Raw genomic sequence first — 27,980 nt, 5'->3', positions numbered from 1 at the left:
AGAATAACTTCCATGGTACTAGAGGGAACTGTAGGGGGTTACAACTATAGAGGAAGAAGGAGACTGGAGTGCATCCAGCAAATTTTTGATGACGTAGGTTTCAAGTGCTACTCCGAGATGAAGAGGATGGCGCTGGAGAGAAATTCGTGGGGGGCTGCATCAAATCAGTCAGAAGATTGATGATTCAAAAAAAAGGGGGGAGGTGTTCAAAGGACCTGGCCCGATGGCTGAGCTGTTCGTCTTAAGACACACGTTTCTGTCGTCAATACTAAGTCAACCACGAGGTGCTGCAAAAAGCGACGCCCCAGACACTGGATCAGTGGAAACGTTGAAATGTTAACTAATAGTGTTAAGTGTTCGAATACTTTTGATCACATAACGTATTTTGGAATCATACAAAGAATAATAGAATAAAATTGTGGCCGGGTGCAATAGAAATCATAAACCTCACTACATATAGTCATTTACAGCCCTTTAAATAAGGAAAAGCTGCAGAGAAATCAATAAACACCAGTGTTCCTTCACGGCTTAACACTTCCCAGTTCCGTGAGTGTCAAATACTTGAGAGTGAAGCATTGATGAGCAGATTGCGTTAGGTCAGCGCAGAAGTTCGTCGCGTTTCTGTTTCGCATATCGGCATTGCGGCTGATAACGGTTTCTTTGTCGACAGCTATTTTTTTATTCGTAGGTCACTGTTGCTGCTTGAGTTTACATATTGTCATTTTCTCATATGGAGGTAGTAAGTGCAACTGTGGACGTTATAAAAGTGAGTGTCAATTGGCGAAATCGGAAGATTTTCGACAAGTTCTTGCATTTGCTGTAAGTTCCCTCAAACTCCTCCATTTTCCTGCATTTATTCATTTCTGTTTATCTTACTGATATTGCTTAAGTTCCTTATGTATTCCGTAGTTACACTGATAATTGTTTCTTGTTTTAATTGTTTTGTGTATCATTCTCCATGTTTTATACCTCCTGAAGTAGCCTTGTCAGGTACAAATTTTACTTTATTTTATTAGTTTTCTATATTAACAGGAACTGCTATGTAGGCATGCTGTTCCTATTTTCTGTTAAAGTTTTTCCCGGTTTACTCCATTTTTGTTTATTTCCTGTTATTTTTTTTACTTTTTCATTACATTACCATCACACTGTCAAAGATGTTGCTTACTGTATGTTTCTGCTTCAATTTAGACATGTAACTTCTCTTGCAATGTTGTTTACAAACACTGTAGCATCTTTGGTGACAATACTAAGTAAATGGCTGAAGATGGCCTTGTAAGCCGAAAAACGATTAACACAACACAAGTAATACTGTAGAACAAAAGCAAACTGGTGCTTTTCATTTATTACATGTTGCTCTACCAAGAGCAGATGGAAGATTCAGTTAACAAATTCCTTTGTTTGAGTTCAATAGAGGAGTGACAGTCGCAGAGGCAGCCAGGAACATTTTAGCTGTGTATGGGGATAGTGCCACTGCACAGCAAGAGAACGCTTTAATGAGGATAGTTTTGACATAAATGAATCATCACATTCAGGAATACCTTCGAGGTTCTATGAAGATCCTTTAAACGCATTAATCCACGATAACCAACGTCACAGTACTCTAGAACTGGCAAATGTGTTGAGCTGTGATCGTTCCACCGCCGTCAGACATTTGCATACAAAGGGAAAGATTCAAAAATTGGGTGCCTGTGTATTGCATGCTCTAAGCCAAAATCACAATGTCGCAATATGTACGTCTCTGCTTGCACGTTGTCAACTGACTCGTGAACAACACCGGCCATTCGAAAACTGTATCGTTACTGGCGGCGAGAAATGGCGTCTTTATGATAACACAAGCAGAAGAAGAAGGGAATGGTTGAGTCCAAACAAAGCAGCAACTCCCACTACAAAAACCTGTGCGGATTCACAAAGGATGATGTTATGCATATGTTGGAACGGCGACGGAGTGATGTACTACCAGTTGCTCCCCCGAGGCGTAACCACCGCTGCTGAAACTTAATGTCAACACGTGAGACGTCTTGCATACACATGCGACAACAACGACCAGGAAGCCTTCGTGAAGTGAAGCTACTGCACGATAACGGCCCCTCATTTTCTGGCAGAATGCTGATAAAAGTGAAGGAGAATATATTATTGATGACTACATCTACATCCATACTTCGCAAGCCACATGACGGTGTGTCGCGGAGGGTACTTTGAGTACCTCTATCGGTTCTCCCTTCTATTCCAGTCTCGTATTGTTCGTGGAAAGAAAGATTGTCGGTATGCCTCTGTGTGGGCTCCAATCTCTATGATTTTATCCTCATGGTCTCTTCGCGAGATATACGTAGGAGGGAGCAATATACTGCTTGACTCCTCGATGAAGGTATGTTCTAGAAATTTCAACAAAAGCCCGTTCGATTACTAAATGGTCCTGTAACGAAGCGGGCTCCTTGGCGTTGGATCTTCTCTATCTCTTCTATCAACCCTATCTGGTACGGATCCCACACTGGTGAGCAATTCAAGCAGTGGGCGAACAAGTGTACTGTAACCTACTTCGTTTGTTCAAAAATGGCTCTGAGCACTATGGGACTCAACTGCTGTGGTCATAAGTCCCCTAGAACTTAGAACTACTTAAACCTAACTAACCTAAGGACATCACACACATCCATGCCCGAGGCAGGATTCGAACCTGCGACCGTAGCGATCGTGCGGTTCCAGACTGTAGCGCCTTTAACCGCTCGGCCACTCCGGCCGGCACTTCGTTTGTTTTCGGATTGCATTTCCTTAGGATTCTTCCAATCCGACGATCAACTTTATATGATCATTCCATTTTAAATCACTCCTTATGCCTACACCCATATAATTTATGGAATTAACTGCTTCCGTTTGCTGACCTGCTATATTGTAGCTAAATGATAAAGGATTTTTCTTTCTATGTATTCGCAGCACATTACACTTGTTTACATTGAGACTCAATTGCCATTCCCTGCACCATGCGTCAATTCGTTGTAGATCCTCCTGCATTTCGTTACAATTTTCCATTGTTACAACCTCTCGATATACCACAGCATCAGCCGCAAAAAGCCTCAGTGAAATTCCGATGTTATCCACAAGCCACAAGATGATTTATGTATATTGTGAATAGTAACGGTCCTACGACACTCCCCTGCGGCACACCTGAAATCACTCTTACTTCGGAAGACTTCTCTCCATTGAGAATGACATGCTGCGTTCTGTTATCTAGGAACTCTTCAATCCAATCACACAATTGGTCTGATAGTCCATTCTTCATTAAAAAAAGTCAGTTATGTGCTGTGTTTATTAAACTTATGGAAAAACGCAACGATCTTTGGCACCGGCCTAGTAACAAGTCACCGACGGCATAAGATGAGATGTCAGAGAATAAAAATTTTTTCCCCAGAGTCCGTAAATTACTGAGAAAGGAAAACCCGACATCGTCAGGGGAAAGACAAAGACTTTTTAAAAGAGGAACGGTACGTCAGTGGGGAATTAACTAGTGTCACTTCGATAATTTAACGCCTCTTGTCTGGCGGGACGCGTGGCCAGCAGCCTCATTTGGTGACGCGTCGCTTCAATTCGGAGTAACCCTTCCGCGATGCGGTCAGTTCCGCGTAGTGAGGCCGGACAGCACAGGCGGCGCTCTCTGACAACGGGTCAGGGGGGGGGGGAAGGGGGTGCCTGGAGGGGGTGGGGGCGGGCGGCTTCCGGCGCTCCCGCTGCTGCCTCTGCGTCGCGTCCCGGCCGTCCGTCGCAGCATGAGGCGGGCAGAGCAGGGGCCCGACACGTGTGGAGCACGTGTGCCTCCTCGGCTAATGGCTTGACGGACGGCGGCGCTGGCTGGCAGTAATTGCGCCCCGGCGCCCTGCTCTCTATTCCTGGCCCGCAGCCCGCCCCCCACCTGCCGTCTACCTCTCGTACCTACCATGCTGCGTACGCCAGGTAAGCCGTGCAAATTCGTCAACTCATACGAAAATCAGGGGGTACCAATCTGTAGGGACATGAAATGGACATACACTACTGGCCATTAAAATTGCTACACCACAAAGACGACGTGCTAGACGCGAAGTTTAGCCGACAGGAAGAAGATGCAAATGATTAGCTTTTCAGAGCATTCACACAAGGTTGGCGCCGGTGGCGACACCTACAACGTGCTGACATGAGGAAAATTTCCAACTGATTTCTCATACACGAACAGCAGTTGATCGGCGTTGCATGGTGAAACAATGTTGTCATGCCTCGTGTAAGGAGGCGAAATGCGTACCATCACGTTTCCGACTTTGATTAAAGTCGGATTGTAGACTATCGCGATTGTGGTTTATCGTATCGCGACATTGCTGCTCGCGTTGGTCGAGATCCAATGACTCTTCGCAGAATATGGAATCGGTGGGTTCAGGAGGGTAATACGGAACACCGTGCTGGATCCCAACGGCATCGTATCACTAGCAGTTGAGATGACAGGCATCTTATCCGCATGGCGGTAACGGATCGTGTAGCCACGTCTCGATCCCTGAGTCAACACATGGGGACGTTTGCATGACAACAACCATCTGCACAAACAGTTCGACGACGTTTGCAGCAGCATGAACTATCAGCTCGGAGACGATTGCTGCGGTTACCCTTGACGCTGCGTCACAGACAAGAGCGCCTGCGATGGTGTACTCGACGACGATCCTGGGTGCACGAATTGCAAAACGTCAGTTATTCGGATGAATCCAGGTTCCGTTTACAGCATCATGATTGTCTCATCCGTGTTTGGTGACATCGCGGTGAACGCACATTGGAAGCGTGTTTTCGTCATCGCCATACTGCCGTATCACCCGGCGTGATGGTATGGGGTGCCATTGGTTACACGTCTCGGTCACCTCTTGTTCGCATTGACGGCACTTTGAACACTGGACGTTACATTTCAGATGTGTTGCGACCCGTGGCTCTACCCTTCATTCGCTCCCTGCGAAACCCTGCATTTCAGTAAGAAAATGCACGACCGCATGTTGCAGGCCCTGCACGGGCCTTTCTGGATACAGAAAATGTTCGAATGCTGCCCTGGACAGCATATTCTCCAGATCTCTCACAAATTCGAAACGTCTGGTCAATGGTGGCTGAGCAACTGGCTCGTCACAATACGCAAGTCACTACACTTGATGAACCGTAGTATCGTGTTGAAGCTGTATGGGCAGCTGTACCTGTACATGCCATCCAAGCTCTGTTTGACTCAATGCCCAGGTGTATCAAGGCCGTTCTTACGGCCAGAGGTGGTTGTTCTGGGTACTGATTTCTCAGGATCTATGCACCCTAATTGCGTGAAAATGTAATCACATGTCAGTTCTAGTATATTTGTCCAATGAATACCTGTTTATCATCTGCAATTCTTCTTGGTGTAGCAATTTTAATGGCCAGTAGTGTAGAAAAACAGGTAGATCGCGACGTTGGGGAAGTTCGATTAGGGTTACGGATGTAGGAACACAAGAGGCAATACTAATGCTACCACTTACTTCAGAAGATAGAACCAAGTAAGGAAAGCCTACATTTATAGCATTTTCAGTCTTAAATTCATTCGCCTTAATCGATGCTCTAAGAAAGTCTATAACTGTGCCATTCATGACTTAAATGAGGTAATACTGCAACAGTTACGTTTCTTCGTGCATACCACGACACGTTTCGAGAATTTACTCTTATTATTAACTGTGAGTATTTACATTGGTGTTTTATGCAACGTGTACGTGAGAATTATTCTGCCTCTGTTTCACTGCTGACGACTTTGGGGGTAGTACTACAATCCGATAATATTGTTTGTTGCTGTTGTGGTCTTCAGTCCAAAGACTGGTTTGACGCAGTTGTACGTACTACTCTATCCTGTCTGTGCGACCATCTTCATTTCCGCCGCCGCGGTGGTCTAGCGGTTCAGGCGCTCCGTCCGGAACCGCGCGACTGCTACGGTCGCAGGTTCGAATCCTGCCTCGGGCATGGATGTGTGTGATGTCCTCAGGTTAGTTAGGTTTAAGTAGTTCTAAGTTCTAGGGGACTGATGTCCACAGATGTTAAGTCCCATAGTGCTCAGAACCATTTTTCTTCATTTCCGAATAACTACTGCAATACACCTCTTTCTGAATTTGCTCACTGTATTCACATCTTGGTCCCCTTCTATGGTTTTTACCTCCCATTCCTTCTGCCCCCCACTCACACACACTTCCCTCCAGTACTAAATTGGTGATCCATTGATGTCTCAGAACGCGTCGTGTAAACCGGTCCCTTCTTTTGGTCAGGCAGTGCCACAAATTTACCTCCGCAAGTCTGCTCAGTACTTTCTCATCAGTTACATGATGGTCGCACCTAATCTTCAGCTTTCTTCTGTAGCACCACAACCGAACGGGGTGGCGCAGTGGTTAGCACACTGGACTCGCATTCGGGAGAACGACGGTTCAAACCCGCCACCCTGATTTAGGTTCTCCGTTACTTCCGTTTCGCTTCAGGCAAATAGCCGGATGATTCCTTTGAAAGTGAACGGCAGACGTCCTACCCATCCTTCCTTAATCCGATGGGACAGATGGCCTTGCATTTGGTCCCCTCCCCCAATCAACAATTCAACCAAGAGTAGCACCACATTTCGAAAGTTTTGCTTCTCTTTTTATGTTAACTGTTAGTCGTTCGTGTTTCACTTCCATACATAGCTACACTCCAGTCAAATACTTTCAGAAAAGATTTCCTAACATTTAAATCTATATTCGATGTTAACAAATTTTTCTTCTTCAAAATACTTTTCTTGACATAACCAGTTTACATATTATACCATCTCTACATTGGCCATCATCAGTTATTTTGCCGCGCAAATACCAAAACTGAGACGCGGACATCTGCTTCCAGTTCTTCTACAGCGACTTTCTGTTTGTGTCGCACTGTCGCGACCGTAGAAAATTTTAATTTTTATTCTTTGCTTTTGTGACCATAATAAGAGTCCAGGCTCCATAGGCAAACAGCCAGCCGACATTAAGAAATAGTCCACAAGGACGTAGGGACAAGATAAGCGACGGAGGCTGCCAAGTATGGCTTGTTGATTAAATAACTTAGTGTTTGACTTCCTGCCAGAGGAAACAGCATGAATCAAACTTGCGCAATGGAAGACGCAAACACCGGGGCGATAATACAGCAAGAGAGACTGTCAGTCACGTGCAGAAAAGACTCGTGTGGAACCAAATTAAGTTGTGTGCAGCTAGAAACGAAAGTGTCGTGTGGAATCGAAGGCATTTTTGCGCAAGTCGACCAATTAGAAACGAGAGTGACGTGTGGAACCATAGGCATTCTTGTGCAATCCGATCACTTAGAAATGAAAGGGCCATGTGAAACAAATTAAATCGTGTGCACCCAAGTACATGGGAAACGAAATAAAAGGCCAGGCCGAGGAATAGCTAGAAGCAGAGATTCACATGCAGATTCAGAGCCAGTACCGGCAGTTTGGAGATTCCGCAGCGAGACGCCAGCAGGGCCGAGTAGGCCCATAGCAGCCGATACAGCTGATAAAGACTTCAACTACGAGAAGACGGTGATAGACTCTGGTGGACACTCAGGAACTGCTAGACTCTGGTGGACACTCAGGAACTGCAGGTCAAGTAGGATTTTAAGAGTTTCATTGAAATAGTGTTGAACAGAGGCTGTCAGTCTTTGTCTCAATTTCTTACAGAGAACAAGTGCTTGCTTTGTACTTGTTTCTTATATGTACCGGCAATTAGCTTTGAAGTAGCAAGTCCGAATAAATAGACTGAATCTTACTAAGGGATTTATGGTCCAACACCTCACATAAGTATATGTGAGAATAAACTTGATAGAAACTAAACAATCTTTTCTGCCCATTGCAATTCTGTAAACTATTTTCAGGAAACTTATTTGCTTCAAACCAAGGAGATTCTCTCCCTCTCATCTCCGATATAAAGGTTGACAGCAATTCATAACTAACCCATTGTCGTTAACGTCCCGATTGCGCTACGCAGTTTGCACTTAACTTCATTCTGGTATAGTGAGGCTGTGCCGGAACGCGACGGCGCACACGAGCAGTTACTGTGATTATCTGGACACTTAAATTTACACATAGAGGTATTTTCAGTTCTGAGAATTATTCGTTTATTATATAGTGTATCAGGCGTGACCTAGGTCACAACTTGATGTAATAAAGTAGTTGGCCACGAGAGTGAATTCGAGAATACTATTTCTGTAAAATTCTCATCATTAGGCGTTTCTGTATCTTTGTGGGTACATGTAAGAGACGAAATCAAGAGAATGGAAAGCCAGTAAATTTGTTAATTTTCAGCCCCAAAATTGTGTTATTTATTTATGTACTCATTACTTGTTACAAATTTTCAATAATTCATATGAACATCCGACCTCAACACTGTTTCGGCTGATTGCATTTCACTTTTATGGCGATGTGGAAATTCTAATGAATTGGTGATATCCTGAAGTTTTTAGTTTGTTAGCGATGGATCGCCGACGCATTGAGCTCCACGATATGCAAATGGAGATTTAAACTCATTTACCACCTGCAGAGATGGACTCAAAATTTCCCATAATAAACAAAATCTCTCGGAATTAAAATGCAGAATGTCAGAGGCATTCCGCAAGTAGGAAAAAGACACGAAGAATAAAAATAACGATAGGCTTCCAGCGGTAGAACTATAAAGCGAGAAGAAACAGTGTCCAAGATAACCGGTTCCAGATAAGTCTACCCGAACTCATGCAGTGGCTCGTTGGCGTTAACTTACATAGAGAAGGGAAAGACGTTAAAGTTGTTAAGGACATACAGTATTCATGTGCAGTAAATATATCGTTCATCTGTGTCTTAGCAAGAGAATAAGTTGTTTCAGAGAGTTTTATGGATAAGGATATAATAATTTAAAGTGTACGCCACCATTTAAATTCCATTCTTAATCATGTAAGTCCTATCAATGTATCATCAAAATATTAAATATAAATCTGTTACTGAATGAAGGATTGAAAAAAAAATGGAAATGAAGTCTCATGCTTCTTTACAGAACGTAGGAGAACGATGCGGGAGACCCGCACCGCTTTACTAGGCAAGGTCCTAGGGGAGGTGGTTTGCCATTGCCTTCCTCCGACCGTAATGGGAATGAATGACGATGATGAAGACGACACAACAACACCCAGTCATCTCGAGGCAGGAAAAATTCGTGATCCCGCCGGGAATCGAACCCTGGACCCCGTGCTCGGAAAGCGAGAACGCTACCGCGAGACCGCGAGCAGCGGACGAATGGAGGATTAAAAGTGGTCAATTTCTGAAATTCCCGTCGCTGCCAGTATGCGACATACTTAGTTATACCTGACGAGTATAACATATCTTAGATCTGACCTTATGCACAATGTAATACGTTGTTATTAAGTGGTTAAACAACCTACTAAGATTGAAAATTCCACCTTCTTTGCTGTACTCTGTTTCTATTTCCGACTGTAATTTAAATCTACTGATCGAAAGAAGTCTACAAAAGAAATTGCTAAAGTGGAACAGTCCCGCGGTTATTGTGGCTGGTGACAAATATCCAACGAGTTAGGAGCCTCGCCACCCTTTTCAGGAGCCCTACACCCTGCCGGGAGCTCCGCCGGCTATTCGAAGCAAATTTGCTGGGAGACGAGGGGCCGCCTTATCTGTGGCGGCTGATAGCGGCCACTACAAGGGGACGGGGGAAGAATGGATCGGCCCTGTAAACAAGGGATGTTCCCGCCACTGTGCCACGGTTAAGGGCCGCGCGTCTTCCCCAACAACAGGGTCCACACTTCCTCTTCCTCACTGAAGTCAGCCTTCCTCATTTCCAGTACATGAGATTCGTTTGATCGTGGTGGGGATCCGTCAATCAGATGTACGCAGGAAAACGCACGTGGATTGTAAGTTAATTTATATGAGACACTATCACGCACTCTCTGCACTCTCTCTCTCTCTCTCTCTCTCTCTCTCTCTCTCTCTCTCTCTCTCTCTCTCTCTTTGTCTCCCTCTCTGTCACTCTCCCTGCCTCTCCACCGAATGGGGTAGCGCAGCGGTGAGACATTCGACTCGTATTCGGGAGGACGGAGTTCGTTCATCCATCCAGATTTAGTTTTTCTTTTTTTTTATGGTTCCCGTAAATTGGCAAGATAAATTACATATTCTTCTCTGCCACAGTCGAGTGGTATTTGGTGCTGGGGTATCAGGTGACATTCCTATTTCTGTATGTGTCGATCAGGTAGCTGCTGTTCTTCCCGTTTCTTCATAATAATAGGGGACACAGTCACCAGAGACCTACAGAAATTAGCATCTGACACTGCTGTATGCTGATGGTAGTGTACTGGCTCCTGAAGACAAGAAAGGCCTCAACAAGCCCAAGCACGGAAGAACCGCCTTGAACACTCTGAGCTGCGCCTCAATGTAATGACTGAAATCCTGCGAAAGATGTAGTTAACACGAACAACATGAAGATCGACACTGTACGAGGCACTTCCAGAAAGTGAGTTTACCTACTTTTTTAAAACAAGGACATATTAGTTATACAAAAAACAGTATTGGTAAATGTGTAAGGTGCCAGGACACGGGCACTTACACGTTAGCTTACTAACATTAGTCTTAATAATAAAGGGACTGGCAAGGGCACCAGATCATGACCTATTGAATTATGATAAATATGAGGCACTCTTGAGCAGTGTTCCCTGCATGTCTGCATGATTGAGCGACTAACTTAAAGCCTTCGTGAAAGGTGTCGGAAATTGCGAATTGTGGAATTTAAGTCTGCAGCTGGCCATTAGCTCGCCGGGTCGCCGTGGCCGGCAGGTAGCGGTCGCCGGAAACGTGGGACAATACGGCGCTTTTGGGGGTAGCCCGGCATCCGGAGCCACCTGTGCTGGGCAACACGTGGCGAAGACGGGAATTTCATTTGCCTAGGGGCGTTATGACCTACTCGATCATTGGGGAAGGGATTTCGGCGATGATAGAGCGTTCGACATTGGCCGAAACTGAGAATTCTTCCGCCGCGTTTTCGTACGCGTGGCAGACGGGAGAACTGTGGGGTGAGAGGACTTCGCCTTCAGCCATCGGGCGGTACAGACTGGGAGACGGCGTCTTGACCATCGTCTTCGTAGGGAGATATACGGTCTGTATCGCAGGGGAGGCAGAAAGGTGGAAGGAGTATATAGAGGGTTTATACAAGGGCAATGTACTTGAGGACAATATTATGGAAATGGAAGAGGATGTAGATGAAGACGAAATGGGAGATAAGATAAGGTGGGTAGATCACGTAAATAATGAGGAGGTATTGAATAGGATTGGGGAGAAGAGAAGTTTGTGGCACAACTTGACTAGAAGAAGGAATCGGTTGGTAGGACGTGTTTTGAGGCATCAAGGAATCACAAATTTAGCATTGGAGAGCAGCGTGGAGGGTAAAAATCGTAGGGGGAGACCAAGAGATGAATACACTAAGCAGATTCAGAAGGATGTAGGTTGCAGTAAGTACTGGGAGATGAAGAAGCTTGCACAGGATAGAGTAGCATGGAGAGCTGCATCAAACCAGTCTCAGGACTAAAGACCACAACAACAACAACAACATCGCAGCACTGCACCAACGCGTGTTTTGTGGAGAGTTCTGCGGTTAGAGCTCTTTGTGTGCTCAGATTTTCACCAACGCTCAACCACTTCCAACAACTTACCTAACATTCTTAATCTGGTAGTTATCCTTGTGAGGTGCCGAGTATTTATCAACTCAGCTGCCGGTAATAGGGGAGCGCTATTGCAAATTGTTAATGTGCCATTCTCAGGAGTGGTTGGGTGGATAAAGAAATTCAAATTTTTTATTTTTGTTGTAATTCTGTCAGTTGTAGGGGATATCAAATTAAAATGCCAATATTATAATCGAATTATCGACTTCATTGTATCTAACATTTACCCTGTCCCAGTAAGCTTTACATGTACTCTAGTCACTGCACAGCTTGCCCAGACGGGAAGGAAAGAAGGTTTGTGGTCTTCTATGTCAGAGACGGACAAATAAGCTTACAAATGTACAGCAGTTTTAGAGGTACTTTTCAACATAGTCAACAGAAGAATTGAGACTTTTGTATTCCTGTGTCGTAGAAGCCAGCCACCTTTGAATGGATCCAGCGTGTCACAGTCATCTTCAACTGTTTGTCGTTGTCGAAACTCTGGCCGGAGGACAGGAATATCTGGAGGTGCAAAAAAATGGAAATCGCTGGGATCAGGATGCGCTGCCGCACCAGCTCAGCTAGGTCATCATTGATGAGGGAAGGTCACCCACTGCGCTCTTCATCATGGACTTTTTGATGACCTTCGGTAAGAAGTCTACACCAGCCACGCACCATCTGCTTACTCATGATGTTCCGCCTCTAGACCTGACAGAATTGATGAATTTCGATGGTAGCTATTTTTTGTGCATTAAGGAACCTTATCACTGACCGATCTTCGCAGGCGACCGGAGAACGAGTAAGAGACGCCATTTCGGGATACTGCTGGCGCGGTACTGGCACCAGGCGAGATCTGTCCGCCCGACATTTGATTGCCACGTCATAGATCTGATGCGCATGCGCAATTTTCACTGCTAAATGCGTCTTCTTTAAAGGAAACATCATCGGGAAACTTATTTTCTGAATGCGCCTCGTATGTTTTCAAAGAGAAATGTCTTCAAGTACCGCGCCTCAAAAATCGCTGGTGACGCCGCACTCGTCCCCGGAATCACAAACCGCATTAGCAATGCTTGGGTTAAATAGCGTACAATGCTTATTGTGCTTTGTGATAAGAAGATCCCGGACTCTCTCACAGTTGTCGTGTGCGGTGCAGAATGTTGGTCCGCAACAAAAGAAACAGAGCCATCATTTGTTGTTTTTGCCCAGCCAAATAGTGTCTTTCATGAGTGGGAAATGCATCTGGCGGGACATGCGCATACACGAAAATACTAAAAGCCAGCTATAAAAAATGTTATGGCAAATATTTGACCATGAAGTGTCAAGATAGCCTAGGGATTCTGCTGGTATTTAAGGCAAGATAAGGATTCTGGTCTTGGCTTTTAGCGGTGTCCTGTAAACCACTCTCGGTGAAATTTACTTCGAGACAAACTTGAGGAACGGTCCATTAATTCCCATATCCGTTCTACGCAATTTACCAGCAGGTAGACGAGCCGAATGCTCCTAGTGGTATTTCACTTTACAATAACTACTGACAAAGGGCACTGGAGATACCTGAACAAAAGTTAATACAATAGAACACTTTCATATCACAGTTCCCAGTCTGGTGATTAAATGGTGAATTGATGTCACCACATGACCGACTTATACTTGTAGTGGAAACGGATTTAGCTCTCCCTAGCTAATGAAACCAAATCGTAGGAACACAAGGCGAGCGAGTGCAACGCTGCTTATTCTCACACGATAACTAGTAAAACTAAATCGTACTGGTACCAGACGGTTGAGGGCAATGCCCGTTGACTTCACTAGGCAGTAAATAAATTATCCTTGTACTTGCACACGGGCAACGCCGACGGAGTGAAGTTAATCAGTTGGGTATACAAAAGGTTATATTTATCCTTACGAGGTCACCTAAACAAGAAAAGTTGTAGGATAAATTAACGGCTCTTGAAATTCAACTCAAGTCTGCGTATGACAGTAATTTATCTGCACTGTACGCTTCATGAAATTAACAAAAAAATTGACTGAGAGCAAAGATACGTGAATGTTCAATTAAATTGACAATGAAAGACACCAACACTGTGGGAAGTAACAAAGTTTATCTAGAAGACTTGCATGGAAAACAGAAAATCAAGATCCTTATCTCGGCAGTTTGCGAATTGGAAGTTGAAGTATCCAGCATTTCAGTTTACAGTATATCAAATAGTCAAAACAAGTTGCACACGTTAGCTCACACTGCTACAGTTTGCTATCTTACACTTCTCCACTAACAGCAAAGTGTGTCAAACAGCAGCAGACTGTAAGTAGGTTGTTTAGGTTTTTGTGGTGGTAACGCCACGTAGCGCTCTGTATGAAAATCACTGACTGTGCTGTGTGCAGTCTGTGGCTGGTTGGACTCACTGTTGGAATATTCGCTTGTGTAGTCACCTAACATTACCGCTGGATATATTTCGTAAACCACATCAAATACTGACGAATCGATTCAACAGACCGAACGTGAGGAGAGGGTCTAGTGTAATTGGTTAATACAAGCCATAAAACAATGCACGGAAGTATGTTTTTTAACACAAACCTACGTCTTTTTAAATGTAACCCCGTTAGTTTAGTTAGCACATCTGAACATATAAACAATTACGTAATCAGTGCCGTTTGTTGCATTGTAAAATGTTAATTACACCCGGAGATATTGTAACCTAAAGTTGACGCTTGAGTACCACTCCTCCGCTGTTCGATCGTGTGAATCGGAGAGCACCGATTACGTAGGGATCCAAAGGGAACGGTGATGGACCTTAGGTACAGAAGAGACGGGAACAGCACATTACGTCCACATGCTAACACCTTTTTATTGGTCTTTTTCACTGACGCACATGCACATTGCTATGAGGGGTAAGGTACACGTACACACGTGGTTTCCGTTTTCAATCACGGAGTGGAATAGAGTGTGTCCCGACATGACAGGCCAATAGATGTTCAATGTGGTGGCCATCATTTGCTGCACACAATTGCAATCTCTGGCGTAATGAATGTCGTACACGCCGCAGTACATCTGGTGTAATGTCGCTGCAGGCTGCCACAATACGTTGTTTCATATCCTCTGGGGTTGTAGGCACACCACGGTACACATTCTCCTTTAACGTACCACACAGAAAGAAGTCCAGAGGTGTAAGATCAGGAGAACGGGCTGGCCAATTTATACGTCCTCCACGTCCTATGAAACGCCCGTCGAACATCCTGTCAAGGGTCAGCCTAGTGTTAGTTGCGGAATGTGCAGGTGCACCATCATGCTGATACCACATACGTCGACGCGTTTCCAGTGGGACATTTTCGAGCAACGTTGGCAGATGTAATTAACATTTTACAATGCAACAAACGGCACTGATTACGTATTTGTTTATATGTTCAGATGTGCAACAAAACTAACGTGGTTCCATTGAAAAAAACGTAGATTTGTGTTAAAAAACATACTTTCGTGCATTTTTGTATGGTTTGTATTAACAATTACACTAGCCCCTCTCCTCACTTTCGGTCTGTGAAATCGGTTCGTCAGTATTTAATGTGGTTTACGAAATATATCCAACGGTAACGTTAGGTGACTCACCCTGTATATATGACGTTTGAACATTTTTAAGGTAAATAGATTGTTTGTTCTCTATCAAAATCTTTCATTTGCTAACTATGCCTATCAGTAGTTAGTGCCTTCAGTAGTTGGAATCCTTTATTTAGCTGGCAGTATTGGCGCTCGCTGTATTGCACTAGTTCGAGGAACGAAGATTTTTGTGAGGTAAGTGATTCATGAAAGGTATAGGTTATTGTTAGTCAGGGTCATTCTTTTGTAGGGACTATTGAAAGTCAGATAGCGATGCGCTAAAAATATTGTGTGTCAGTTTAGTGATGACCAGAATAAGTAAAGAGAGAAATGTCTGAGTACGTTCAGTTTTTCCCAGCTGTTTGAAAATCAAATAACGTAAGGGGTTTACCAGCACAGTAATTCACTAATTTTTCTAATGGGACGTTTCAGTGTCACCAGGACAGTCATTTTTAATTTTTCAAAGGGAACGTTTCAAGACGTCCACTAGGACACAGTCACTTTCCAGATGTCCACTGACTGCCGACTCCTCCCTAACTTCCTTGTTCCTTCTCAACTCCCAGTTCAGTTTCAAAAAGGCTCTTCATGGGGGGTGGGGGGGTGGGGGGGGGAGGGGGGGGACTCAGTTCTGTTGCCAAAGTGATGTGCGAGAACTGTTGTTAAATTAACAAAAAAGCGAGGGAAAGCACCCATAACGTCCCTCATTGTGTTAATAGACGCACTTTCTTAAACACGGTGTCGGTACTGGGCTGAAGCGGTATCTACACCACTGGTCACTATTAAGAACCAGGCACACTGCTTACAGTGATGCAATTCTATTGCCTGAACCAAATGTTTTGAATGAATGCAACTCACTCTCCTAGTTTGGTCAGATAGTGCCTCAGAATCCTGCTCTTCCATGTTCATGCAGAAAGTGAAAAACATCTGATGACTGTACGACAGCCGCGGTGTTCACTAACCACAGGAGGTGCAGGTGACAGTCTGGCTTTCAAAACCTGTCGAGAGGGTCACTGCCCGGCTTCTGCGAAAACTGACAGTGTCCTCCACAGAGAGATTCACCGGCTGCTTTCTGGGAAGAAAAGAGGTCATAGAGACGTTTCTGGTGACAAGCCACTGCAGCGCGGAGGACGCAGGGCTACCTTCCCAAGCTCACATCGCCAGCCTTTTCACTAAAATAACACCAAAAATGAAGTGATATGGCATAGTGATATGACAGTAAGATCATACATACGAGCATTTTACTTTTTCTGTCCGAAGAAATTCCAAAAATTTTACATATGGCCAGATCTTCATAAACTGTAAGGGAGAACATAAAAAGCAAACTACAAACACGGAATTTAAAAATCATTTCCGCTTTATTAGGCAAAGTATCTTTACAATAAACGTGAAAATCAGATTTGGTCTGTACCCATCGATCAGTGTATGAAACATGTAATGCATATAAAGTACATTATCATACAAATTAAAAGGCAAGTCGTACGCACGTATATAGGTGACATAAGCCGTACACAGCTTCTCCTCCCACTATTAGTACTGCATATTGGCTTCAAAACGTGAATACCATTTTATTTATAATTGAGACGCCCTGTTTAAACCTGCAGGTCAGGACAGGTACTTTAAATTGTAGGAAAGGGGGTAAAATAAGCGGCTGTCAGTTACACTCGAACATACAACTTATTTATTTGACCAAACATTACAAGAGACTAGAAAAATTAAAAAAAAGACACAGCATTAATTTTGGAACTTAATAACCGGCTGAATACGCAATACAATCTCATGCCTTAAGGGGAAGACTACTTTAATATAAAATCGGCTGAAAGCCAACAACTAAAGAGTCAAACCAAAATCAGAAACTTGAAAGGCAGAAGGCCTTATCTTAAATCAGTTCTTTCAATTAGGCTGAAGGCCCAAACAACCTCACATCTGAAGAGCAAACAACTTTAATTAAAAAAAAAAAAAAAAAAAGAAAACACGGCTGAAGGCCCATCACTTAAGACTCAAACCAAAATAAATTTTTAAAAGGCCAAAGGCCTTACCTTAAAACAGTTCTTTAATTAGGCTGAACACCCAAACAATCTGACACCTTAAGAGCAAAACAACTTTAATTCTAAATCGGCTGAAGTCCTATCACTTAGGACTCAACAAAACTATATTTTTAAAAAGGCCAAAGGCCTTACTTAAAACAGTTCTTTAAATTAGGCTGAAGGCCCCAACAATCTTACACCTTAAGGGCAAAGCATCCTTCATTTAAAAATCGGCTAGAAGCCATACAAAAACAAACAACAAGAACAAACAAGAAAAGGTAGTGCACCCAACGGCGCTCAGAGGGTCGGCCAGGAATTCAAACACTAACGCTCGCTTAGGTGAGACAGACAGAGGGCCGAATCATTTCGATCCGACGACAACCCAACCGACAGACAGACTAACGGACCCACCGACAAGATAACTTCTGCTCCACCCGACCAGCACACAACAGGGAGTTCAATGGAACAATGTAGAAAGTATTGGCGCCCACAACCAATTACATATTGAGCTGTCATACTACACACCGTGCTAGACAGCGACAACACGATGAGGAAAATACACTGCCTAAATTTACATCAACGGCCAGGGCAGGTAATCGGAACGTTAATGGCCACAAGGCAGAAGATTCCGCTGGTGCACTTCAAAATAACCAAGTACAGTTAAACTCAACCGAAGGGTGGGTAAAATTAGCCAACTTGAAAACACACGTTGTTGCTCGCGGGAATATCTCAACAGCCGACAACGAAATCCAAACGGCACTATGTGAACAGTCGTAGATTAAGTCAAGACAACTTTCGTGTCCAGGATCGGTGAGCCACGGACCTCGTAGCAATGGGAACAGCACCACGCACTCCGACCGCCCGTAGACGCCGCCAGCGGCCCCTGCCAAAACTATGCGCCGCGGAGATTCCCTCGCTGATCCACGCCAACCGACCAACTACTCGCACACCGCACAGCTAGGAACTATAAGCGCCAGGCCAAAGATAGTACAAAGTGTGAATATGGATACACACTGCTGCTGGCATTTGCGGAAAGAGAGGATAACAGCATAATCCTGATAACCGCGGGGGACTAAACATAGAATAGCAACCAAGGTTTAATAAATTTAATCCAACGGATAACATGAGCCAGCCACGGCTCAGTAATTATAATTCTGAATATCACTGTCAGCGTTGCCAAATGGAAGATAAATGACCATTATAAATTAATATCTTAAGAAAGATATGCTGCATAAAGTACTCGTAAATTACGTGACAACAAACAAAAAATTTAAGCCGACATTGCATGACACGATTTTTCATATCACACAGAATGTGCATCGTAAAAGAAGGAAAAGCGGCATTTAAACGTTAAAAAAATAGAACAGCGAACTGTACTAATACGAGACGGCACATCGTAAAACTTTGTGACGACCATTGACGGTGTCTTTTTTTCCCGCAGCAGGATGTTCTACTCAAAAATAATGTCTTCCAAATGTGTAAGTTGTGACATACTGCTTACCTAAAGCTGGAATGATGTATAATAAGTCCACACACCACTTAATCTGAACCACTGTAGTATAACACGTGAGTGCATCAGCACGCCGAAAGTAGAGCTTTTCGAAGTTGTTACCATCTACTAAACTCAAAAACCGATCTTCCCTGAATTTTTCATCAATAAATTGTGTGTGAGTTACTTACACTCAACGATGAGGTTATCAGCACATTTACAAACTATAATCATATTATACCACCTGGTGATATTTTTCCTGATACCACCTCCATTTAAATCTGTGGGCCCTCGTTCCCCTGCTGATTTTCCGAGTTCCGGTAAGTACAGTAATCTCGATGTACCTTTGACTATACTTCGACGATGGATTAATGCAACCACAGTCTATTAAGAATTAAATCATCACTTTACTGTTGGTGAAGCATAATCTCACAAAAGTTTAGACTCATATCAACATCATCATCCAACAAGCAGCGTAAATGCTTCAAATGGTGGTCGTCTAAATTCCTTGAGTGGAAATGTTGTGATATTAAGGGCCTATTCAGGTCCATACCTCAGTAAAACAAGTAGACAGGTCATGGATTATTTTGTTTTTACATACAGTTCATGATAAGAACCTACAACTCGCACTGAAAGCACATCTGTATGTTTCTTTTTAATTTTCATTTTCATCAATTCCGTAACACTCCTACACAATGTTGGAGGTGCCGTTGTGGTGGTACATCACATAAATTGACATTTAAAAAGGAAAAACAGGAAGAAAAAAAGGTTTTTGCTTTTGTGACGTGTGAACTATAAATTATTTCAACACTGCGTACGTGTGCGTGATGTCTAATAAATTTTTAAAAAGTGTAATTCTTACTACCAAACCACACAAACAGCGATGTGATTAACAAAGAAAATTTTTTGTCTATAATCTCTGTGTAATGAAAATGAACATGACCAGAGACTATTATTTTATTGAACTATCTCTCCTATATTGTTTCGTCTAGCGGAAGCCCGCCATTGCATAGCAGATTGGTATTTAATGTAAGTCTGGCTATAATTTAGCAAAATATACTAAAAATTCTTATGAGAAAGTGTGCATTATTGATTTTGTGGGCACATCTCATGATAGTAATCATTAATTATAATTAACAAATTCATTTTAAGAACTTCGTGTTGCAAGGAGCTCAACTCCCCTAGCAGAATTTGGTCGGCCATTACACTGACAATATTTTATAATTAGAAATTGACGTCATAATATTAAATGTAAATGTGAGAGATTTCTCTATTTTGATCTTCCAATAGTTTTAGAATTAGCAGAGCAAAAATAGATATCATTTATTAATATTTAGATTACTGAATGAGTTCAGTATGTTTTAAGTTTTGCCGCTTAACGGCAAATGAGATTCTCTTCAGTTTTGCCTTGCGAATAACGAATAATAAGTAATGAAAAATATTCCGTTCAACGAGTATAACAATAACTCACATACTTTGTGGAATTTGGTACATGATGACCAGTATCCCCCTGAGAACCAAATTAATTACTACAGGTTGCGTAAAAGAACGCACATTTTCTTTCCAAAATAGCAGCGCTCACGCGAACTATCTATGAGAAGGGAGTGAGTCGCGCGTTGTGTTTAAAATATTATTCCGTACGTACTTCGGAATACCCAAGGTCCGTACGTATGTTATCGTGGTATTCGGTTATTTCAAAGTCTCATGCTAGCCCACAATACCGTATTCAACAAAATAAATAATATTGCAGTATTTAATAGATGTTTATTTTTATTAAGCACCACGATAACTAAAAGAACCAAGTATACCTGTGTACCGTGATAACGTAAAAATCGTGTAGAACTGCCAAACAACATTTTTTCAACTAATTTATAGGAAAATTTTCTTTCTTCTTTGGGTAATATCATCAATCTACACTGACAGTAACGTCGATTGCAATGAACTGCTACTACAGCATTGCAATCACTTCTTCTTTAACTCTCGTCAGATATTGTACTATCTACCCGTTACACCTAATTTACCTTGCAAATGGACAAAATTTAATGGTTCAAATGGCTCTGAGCACTATGGGACTTAACATCTATGGTCATCAGTCCCCTAGAACTTAGAACTACTTAAACCTAACTAACCTAAGGACAGCACACAACACCCAGCCATCACGAGGCAGAGAAAATCCCTGACCCCGCCGGGAATCGAACCCGGGAACCCGGGCGTGGGAAGCGAGAACGCTACCGCACGACCACGAGATGCGGGCAAACAAAATTTAATCAATATTATTGAAAAATACATAACCAAAGGAGCAAAATACGAAACTGTTTCGGATCCACCCTTTCACGAAAAGCCTTAAAAAATCACTGTTATGTAAAACGCACTTCACATTCATTTATTTGGTCATTTACTTAGCGTACTTTATGTACTATCTATGTTCATTAACATGTGGAAGCGTTAAGGAACAAATACTGAATCATACTTTTTACGACAATAACATGTCTCTACTTTTAATAACTAATAGCATGAAAATGTGAGTAATAACATAAATTATAATCTCGTACCAAAATGCGAAATATAAAATGGCAAGTAAAATTCTTTTTTGTTTACGGGTATTCAGCATTATTATTTTTCATTAACTTCATCGCATTTCACGTGTCTATATCAAATTTCAGTTTACTTTCAGACGACCAATGAGCAAAAATAAAGTAGTGCAACTATTGTTATATGACTCAAGGTTTTCTTTAATTACCGTTTCCATTTAGTAACAAATATAAATTCAAACAAAAGTAGAATAAGATATTTCTAGCAACACTCGAACCCCAACTTAGTCACAGGTGTCATAGGTTACGCCCTCGGAAACTGGTGACTATATGAATAAATTCGAAAATCTTTGCAGTTAACAGTGCACAGATTCGATTCAACATTATTTTTATTATGAGAACTGTATCATACTACCTTGGGAAATTGATGTCTGGACACTCATCTTCAATATCTTTAAATGTGCAGAAGTCGAAGAGGACCACCCGTAAGGCCCCACTGTAAGATAAGCAAATGAAAGGAGTTTACAAAAGCAGACAACGAAGAACGTGAGGCACAGAGATTGAGCTGGCCTTCAACTGCTCCGGGTGACGCTTAGGAGCGGCTGGAGGGGACTGTGCAGAATTAAAGCCACCTGTTGGAGCAGAGAACGTACGCCTTCGCCAGGAGAGGCGCAAGAGATAAAGTTTTAGGGAGCGCTGTTGTACCATTGACCACGAAAAAGGACCCATAAGGTCAGGTTAAGGATTTCTGAATTCTCCAACTTATTCTTACCTCCAAATAGGCTCAAATACTACTTGCCACAGTTTTGTAATTTGCAATATTCTGTACCTTCTAGTTGTACCAATAACTAACTTACAACTTGTTTTGCAGAAGTAAGTGTGGGTTCCCAAGGCTTCGTACTACTGGATTTCCACATATTGGCTATTTCAAGTTTGCTATAACACTCTTCTAAACAACAATGACAACAGCAGTATTTCGAATGATATATCAAGTCGTCGCTCGCTTTAATCATAAACATGTGTCAGAGAGAAGCTACTCGTGTAGCACAACAATAGAATAGAAACAACGAACAATAGAGTAAGTGGCGTCTTTTTCACAAAATAATGACAAGTTTTATTAAACCTTTTGTAACTACAACTAGCTTACAAATCTTACACAAAAATTGAAACACAAATCAGATAAAGAATGGTGTTTGATAGTAAAAGCATACATTGGCGTGGAAGCTATACAAATTCCACCTGAATTAATACTGTGTACAGCGCAATATGAAGTTGTTTACATGAATCCATTAATCAACTGCAAGGCCCAACTCTGTTCAAATGGAATCAGCTACGACCAGTTATATCACAAACTATGAGTCCCCTGAGAACAGGGAGCTCCCACGCCAATGCAGCACTATTTTACTTTTCACCTTGATTCAGGCGGCATCAGGAAACGGCGCACTGTGGTCGAGGAGCGGTGCGCTGCGGCAACTGTCATATTCTGACGCGTTCACAAAAATACGCGAACTACGTGGTTTGGCGTTCTGATCATCAGAACGCGGGAAACTTCTCTATCAGAGCTCTGAAATTTCAGTGCGAGGTGCATCTGTTCGCTGGTCTAGCCAAACCAGTTAGACTCCCACGCCAGATGGTGCAAGATGGAATCGTCAAACGTCAGATGGCCGAATAGCTCACCCTCATGACACATGATATACCCAAGATGATACGCAGCTCCACTGACAGTACAGTCTGAAACAACCACAGGCTCTTAGTCCACCACATGATACAGGCCACATGTCTGACACACTAGGGAATAACCTGAAATTCTCCATCAGGTTAAGACCAGAAGAAGACCTCAAAGAATCATTACCCAAGACTCAGAACGGGAGCTGAATTAGCAAAACGAAAGTAGCCCTACATTGCAGAAACCAATCGGACTATTCTCTGCTCATTGAATCTCCCCTCTTGACTGTTCTATTGACCTGGTAGACAGTGCAGTCACAGAACCAGGGTTCCCACACTGAGTGAGCAAGCCTCTATTTTGCATTGCCTGAAAGGAGCCAATCTGCGACTCTAAATCTCTCTTGTCTGGAAAAACAAAATTTTTATGATCTTTGCACAGAAGTTCAGTTTACAGCAGTCTATCTTAAATGGCTTCGTCCTCCCTCTTTCAGCCAACCAGACATCTTCTGTGATGGAGTGGCGCCTTGCCCAGGTAAAATGTTTTGCGAACCAGCGCTCTTCTATCCGACCCTAGGCAGGAGGAGGAAGTGCTTCGGCCATAATAACTTCTATAGTTAAGAACCACTGAACACGGTTTTCCAAAATCACTCGCGTGGCTAAGTGCTTCGCTCAACATTCCAATTCAGCTCGTTCCCTGTTCTGACCTGACAGGGATGAATTTAAAAAGTAACTCGCGTTGTGAAAGGAACAAAAAATAAATCACATCCGCTTAGCTAGGCTCACCTGCGTTAAAGAAAATCCTAGGTTTGAATAATTTATAGTAGCCTTCAGAGAATTAGGGGAGAGTCGGTTAAAACAGGGCACTTAATAAACAAAGTGACATATGTAATGAACTGTGTGTACCAATCTGTTGAGTTTTTAATGACTAACTGTCCAATCTGTCTACTTATAATTGGGCATGAAAAACATACCAGAATGCCTCATCACAGAAAAGAATTTTTTACACTTGCAACAACTACCGCGTTTTATCGAGACTAGTTGGATAAAACTGTGTATAACCCTGACAATCACTTCATGTGCAAAAATGACATTTTTATGGTTCATCGTCATCATCATTAATGCCAGCTCACTGTTCATGAGCCCATTCACTGCAATTATAATACTTCACCCAGCTTTCTTCAGACGTAGAATTGGAGAAAAGTTCATTAAAATAAATTCAAGCTGTATTATTATCTTCTCCTTCCTCTTCTGACGATGTGCTATACTCCCGTACTTTTCCAACTTTCTTTGCTTTCTTCTGTCCAACATTTCTGACTTCAGTAGGCCTAGAATTGATAGAATGTGGCCCCATTTAAAGTTTCCTTTTGGGAGTCTTCCCCTTTTTCAGAGAAGACTTTAATTCTTCCTTATAATGTGAACTTGTAAGAACAGCTGTCTTTCCTCTTCTTCTGTCAGATTTTTGTTCCTTTTTTCTGCTAGCGGCGCTGCTTTTATGTCTTTCGGAGGGACGTGGGAAGCCGATGGGAAGACCCTGGTGTGGTTGGAAGAGATGTTTCTCTGTTTAATGACTCCGAAGTAGGTTCCGAAGGCAGGCATCGCCTTTCTCCAACGGGGGTCAGTGTCTGTTGTTTCAGCAGGCAGATACGTCCAATCAGGGAAAACATCTGCATCCAGTGGGAAGATTTCAGTTTTACAGAATGCTTTTTCGGCAGTCTCAAGAGAAGCACCTTTCATCAATTCTGTCCCATCACTAGTCCAGGATGACACTGAAGCCACTTTCGAACCTCTTGAGAGTAATAATTACTCAGTGGGGCCATGAATGCAACATCCAGGGGCTGCATTCGGTGGGTGCAATGTGGGGCGAAGCATAAGCGATGAACATGGTTTTCTCTAGCCGTATCAGTAAGTTCAATACTCTTTGTGTGTATTGAGTGACCATTCAGGACCAGAAAAACGTGTTTCTCTGCAGTTGGTTTAGAAAATTCAACAATTCGTTGAAACCACTTCAGGAAAATTTCTTTCTGGATCCATCCGCTAGGGCGATCCTCCGCAGTAGATCCTTGCGGAGAATTATCCAGCAGCTCAGGCTTGGCTCTATGTCTAGAGAACACAAACATTGTGGGCATATAAATTCCAGAAGTGCTCGTACAGGCTACAGCAGTCACTAAGATGCCTCTTTCCACAGAAACCAAACCGCCAACATGACGTTTTCCCCTCAACCTTTGATTGATTATTAGTGACTGTTGTTATTCCTGTGTCATTCACATTAAAGACTCTATCGATTGTGAAGTAAGTTCTAACAGCAAACCAGAGAGCTGCTTCACCACTGCACGGTTAAAGCCCATTGCTCTGGCAGGAGACGTTGGCTCGGCAGAACGCAGGCTTGTTTCCGGATTCCTCTTCAAAAACGAATAGAACCTGCATTTACCTGCCATTTTATGAGTCTTGCTGAAGTTATGCGGCAAGTTATTTTTCTCTGCAAGTTCGATAGCGAGACTCCGCACCTCATCGATGGTCAATCCAAACAACCTGCTTTCCATTAACAGAATATATTCAGCCAGTTCATTTTCCTGCTCATGATTAAATACAGGTTTGTAGTAGCCTAGACCTAAAACAACAACAACAACAACGACAATAATAACTATAATAATAACTGCAACAGTTTAATTAATTTCTTGTAAAATAGTAAACAGGCCTACCTTCGTTTGTAGGATCCTCTAAACACATTCCACTCCGGGCCTTTTCTACACGTGCTCAAAGAGTATTCTGAGGAACCCCGAAGGGCTTTGATGCTTACAAATAGCCCACTGCCGCTACAGCTTCTTTCAAATTCTTTTGACTCCATGACTGTCTGACAGTATTCCTTTTATAAGGCGCCATAATTTCGGCATAATTCAAGTTAGATCCTATGAATAATAATAATAATAATAATAATAATAATAATAATAATAATAATGAATTTTCTAATTGAACAAAGTAAATAAACAATTTGAAAATCGCAAACGGCGATTTTTAAATCAGTTCTATGAAACGGGGTACTACCCTATTTCACCAAACTTAGTGGCACGCTGTTTTATCCGACAACGGCATTTTAAGAACAAGTTCATTTCAACAGCCCTTGAACTGGACAAACATTTTGAAACACTCAACGATCTGTAGTGCAGACAACGTTTAACTTATATCATACTTACTTTACAGTCTTTAAAGTAGTGTCTTGCAAATATAAACACAACACTGTAAAAATATATTTTTCCACCGAGGGAACTCACGGTTGCTTTCAACGGACTGCAGCTACTTTAAGAATTAAGGTCATAGAGTGGTAAAGAGGTTACTATGTTTACCGGGAGATGGCAGCACATATCAGACGAGAAAATTACGATACCCTGTTTATCACTCTCTCCCCTATGGCCATAGAGTTCTCTAAACGTTTTGAGTATGCTACCAATTTTAAATCTTTATTAGGGCTGATTTCAGATCATTTTCCTTTTGAACTGAAAGCGTTTGTGTGCATGTAAAGATGGAACTGACTGATGTGCGATGTATTTCCCATTCAAGAGACAATTTCTTTTATGTTAAAAACTGTTCAGGAGGTCTACCTTGTTTTCCTTAGCAACAGTTTCCTCGTTTCCATAATTAGGTTGCAAATGTGAAAAGATATTTCCATCAAATTCCGTGTCTGAAAGGCTTTTTTCGATTTTGAAACTAAGTGAGTCACGATTATGTGGCAACCTCCGTACTAAAGTCTGTGAAGTTGACTGTGCCTGTGTCTGGCTTTGTTCGTACGCAAACAAATTGTACCACATAAAAATTGTACTGTCTTAAGTGTGTCAAGAATAATTAAATAGTACTGAAAGTTTGTTTTGATTGTGATCTATGTTGTTGTGAAATACGAAACCGAAATCGTATACAGAGCGACTACATGGCCATTTAATTGCTGGCCGTAATTATCCTGTTCCCCCTCCTCACACTAAAACAATGCGGCGTGATGGTGGACGAAGCGTGCAGCAGGGTGAGAGAACAATGGCCTGCATGCAGGAGATCTGCTCGTCTGTCGAAATCATATGAAAAGAACTGTTCAGTTACATTTTATAATAACAGGACAACATATTAGTTATAAATTTGTTTCATCTGTAGGTGCTTTATGTGTGTATTCATATGTGTCAGTACTCGTAGTTATGTGATGGTGTCTGTGAAAGCTGAATCGTCAGTTTTCAGTCGAATGCTGACGCATAGAATTCTAACAGCGTTAACATATCGACAGAAACAGAAAAAAATGTTTCATCAAGGTAACGAAAACCTTTTACTTGCGCACTTTAAATTCCGCTGCGCTTCCAAGGAAGAGAGACCTGTCATTTGGTTGCACATTAACAGTGAGGCAGGCGACAGCCTGAGTGCGATTCACGAGTGCGGCTGGCACAGAAATTACACCGCCGCTGCCGGTGGGTCCGGGTATTACGTCTTCCTCCGCGCGACCCAAAAGGAGGAAACGGCCCATTAAGGCCGGCCGCTGTCCTTTTTCCGCCTTAATTATCGCTCCAGCCCTCCTCTGCGACGCAGGTGCGTCCGCGGACGGCCGGACGTTGCAATCAGACGCCTAACTGCCGCGGGCCGTAATGAGCCCGAGGTAATGGATTCCCGCAGTGGCCAGTAGCTCTTAATCTCGCGGTTCATCTGCCAGCGGAATTGCATTCCTTTATCTCGCTCTTAAGCATATATCAGCAGCGCACAGCGCGAGGGCCGCAAGAGAAAACGGAGCCGCTCTATGCATTTGTTGGGCTTTCATTTCTCTCGTGTTCATGTAGGTCTGCACCTGTTCATAAGTTCTGTTGATTTCATCTCTTAGTATCTACAACGCAGCAGATGCTCTGTTTGCTTGTAACAGGGGCGGGTAGTAAGCAATGCAACCAATTTCTTTTTCTCGCCAGTTCGGGTGACAAAACGCGGAATTTGTTCTGGGACGTCGTGGAATATTCCCCCTTCAGCGCCTATAGTTTCGTGAAGTTCCGATAGTTGGCGACGCCATA

The sequence above is a fragment of the Schistocerca americana genome, chromosome 8, assembly GCF_021461395.2.
Source record: "Schistocerca americana isolate TAMUIC-IGC-003095 chromosome 8, iqSchAmer2.1, whole genome shotgun sequence".
Lineage (NCBI taxonomy): Eukaryota > Metazoa > Arthropoda > Insecta > Orthoptera > Acrididae > Schistocerca > Schistocerca americana.
The sequence above is the reverse complement of the archived record's forward strand: the minus strand, read 5'-3'. Positions refer to the sequence as shown.